Here is a 3,297-nt window from a genome sequence, read left to right on the forward strand (position 1 = left end):
AATGGCCCAGTCAGACTCCTGACCTCAACCCGATTGAGATGCTGTGGCATGACCTCGAGAGCAGTTCACACCAGACATCCCAAGAATATTGCTGAACTGAAACAGTTTGTAAAGAGGAATGGTCCAAAATTCCTCCTGACCGTTGTGCAGGTCTGATACGCAACTACAAAAAACCTTTTGTTTAGGTTCTTGCTGCCAAAGGAGGGTCAACAAGTTATTAAATCCAAGGGTTCACATACTTTTTCCACCCTGCACTGTGAATGTTTGCACGGTGTGTTCAATAAAGACATGAAAACGTATAATTGTTTGTGTGTTATTAGTTTAAGCAGACTGTATTTGTCTATTGTTATGACTTAGATGAAGATCAGATCAAATTTTATGACCAATTTATGCACAAATCCAGGTAATTCCAAAGGGTTCACATACTTTTTCTTGCCCATGTATATATATATATACATATAATCTCTGTAATATTACTATCCACCTAGCAATTTTATGAAGATGGCTTTAGCTACTCTCCCCACACACTATTACTACTATTAGTAAAAGTTCAGCGGAAAGTTATGTGTGTTAGTTGTGGAGGTGTCCGTGGAGCTGGAGATTGGAGGTGTCCGGTGAGAAAAAGGCAGATTGAGGTTGTTAGAGTCAGAGTAGTACAGAACGTGTCATATGCCGAAGCAGTAAAGAGAGTTGTTTTTTCTTTTTTTTCTTTTCTTTTTTTTCTGAAAAGTTTTATTATCGCATTTCTTTTAAAACAGCTCATATATATTTTTGTGTAAAAAGTACATGTTGTTAAAACCAATAAAACAACCATAAATAAAAGTAATTTTCTATGTAACACATCCAATTCTGTAAAAGCCATTTAAAATGTGTACAAATGATTTAACAAAAGTAAAACATTTTTAAAACATGGAAAACAAAAAAAAAGCTGTCTTCGGTCCTTTGTACAGGAGCGGGGTGAGTCCTTAACAAACTCGCCTCCTCCTGCTCTTCCGAATCAATCACCGTCCTGTCCTTCGGGGCCCAGAGGAGATCCCTCCCCTAGGCGCCGCAGCGCTGTCAGGCTGTGGCCGCCAGGACCTTGGGTGTGTGAGGGGGACCCTTCGCCTGGGGTCGAGGCACCCTTTCTTCTGTACCACCCCAGGGATTCCGTGGCCACTGCCTGGGGGGTGGTCTCTTCTCGTTTCACTACCAGCAGGTTGCAGGAGGACCACAGTGCATCCTTCAGACACGTGAGGGTGGACCAGAGCTTGGTGAAGGCCTTCGGTGGAATAGGCCTTCGGCCCACCCCATACAGCATGAGCTGGGGTGTTAGGTCCTCCCCTGCAGGCAGACACGGGGAGATCAGGGGGCCTGCTTCCTTCCACAGGTCCCTGGCGGCTCTGCACTCCCAGAGCAAGTGCCTCACCGACTCCTCTTGGCCGCAGCCTGGTCGGGGGCATGCTTATATCCTCGCCATGCCCCGGGAGTGCATAACGGCCCTGACCGGGAGGATCTCGTGGGCAACCATCCAGGACAGGTCCCGGTGCGGATTCAGGAGAGCAGGATGGGCCACGTTACGCCAATCCATTGTGGGCTCGCCTATAGCAAGCCCGCGCACTGGACACACTGGTTCCCGCTCTTGCACAAGAGAGAGAAGAGAGCGGTGTTAAGTTCAAACCGTGACTGCTTCTTTTTTCAGTTTAAAATGTCTTAAAAACTTCTGGAGCTGTACGAAGTGTGCGTGGGGCAGGAAAGAAACTGGGGCTCGCATGTCGACTAGGATCAGCCTCAGGGTTCTGAGGTAAGATCCCAGCCAGAACCATGCGAGGGCCTGTGTCTTGTTGTTGACCGGGGAGGTGGCAAGACTGAGATGAAACACTGTGTAGCAGCTGCCCAGGAACAAGTAGAGGTCAGGCAAGCCTTGGACCTGGGCCTCTTGACCACCTCCCTCCTCAGCCTCTCCCACTTGCTTCCCCACAGGAGGAAGAACAGCATCCTTTCCAGAGCTAAAAGAGTTCTTTGTGGGGGGATAAAAACAGAACTGATTAATAAAAGCACAGGTAAAATCACAGCTTTAATGATTAAAACCTTGCCCTCAAAAGTCAGCTGTCGAAGTCCCCAAAAACCCAGTCTTTGTCTTACTTTCCCCAGGATCCCACTCCAGTTGCCGCTCCCTCCTCCCTCCCAGTCAAACTTTACCTCCAGTATCCTTACGTCCGTCTTTCTAACAGTCAGTGGAAGTCTGGTCAAGTCTGGGTCTGCCCACGGTCCGAAAAATTGGGCCTCTGTCTTGTCTCTGTTCAGTCTCGCCCCAGAGGCTCGTCCGTACCAGTCAGTCCTGTCCAGGGTCCAGTCGACGGATAAAAAGTTGGTACATAAAATGTTCACATCGTCCATGTAAAAAAAAGCACTTGGCTGTCATCCCCCCCCACTCCCCGGGATACCCACCCCACTGAGCCGTTGGTCCCTTTGCAAGACCTGTTCCAGTGGTTCGATGCAGGCCACAAACAGAAGAGGAGATAAAGGGCAGCCCTGCTGGACACCGCAGTGTACTCCCACTGCTTTTGACAAATGCCCATTTATAAGGATTTTGCTGGTGACATCCCTGTACAGCAGTCCCACCCAAGCTAAGAACCTGTCCGGGAAGCCCCTTTTTTGCAGTACCTTGAAGAGGTACTGGTGCGAGACCCGATCAAAGGCTTTTTCCAAATCTAAATTTAGGACTACAAGCCGCATGTTTCTGTCTCTCGCATAACAGATGGAATCTCTGATCAGTACCAGGCTGTCCGTGATCTTCCTTCCGGGAATGACACAGTTTTGGTCCGGGTGGATTAACTCCCCTAAAACAGAAGACATTCTGAGTGTGAAAACATTGGTAAAAGGTTTACAATCAAATTTAAAAGGGTAATCGGTCTCCAGTTCTTCAGGTCAGTTCTGTCATTTTTTTTATGTAAAAGATTCACGATCCCTACTCTAAAACTGTCAGGTAGTCTGTCAAGCTGTTCAAAGTCAGTAAAAACAGTCAGAAGTTTGTTGGCTAAAACATCCCTAAAGGTCAGATAAAATCAAAGCCCTGTTGACCTAGATTAAAATACCTTTCCAGTCGCCTCTACAGTCCCACCATGCGTATCTTTTTCTTTACTTTTCGTCTTTCCTATCTCTCTAAAGAAGGTCCTCGTCCTACCCTTCACCATTTCCCACCACTGTGCTTGTGTGTCAAAGAAGTCCTGTAAGCGTCTGCCACTGGCTGAACTGCTCCCTGTACTGACTAACTACTCTATCATCTTCTAAAAGGGAGCAGTTCAGTTTCCAGGG

Source organism: Salmo salar, chromosome 03, assembly GCF_965601325.2.
Source record: "Salmo salar chromosome 03, fSalSal1, whole genome shotgun sequence".
Classification (NCBI taxonomy): Eukaryota; Metazoa; Chordata; class Actinopteri; order Salmoniformes; family Salmonidae; genus Salmo; species Salmo salar.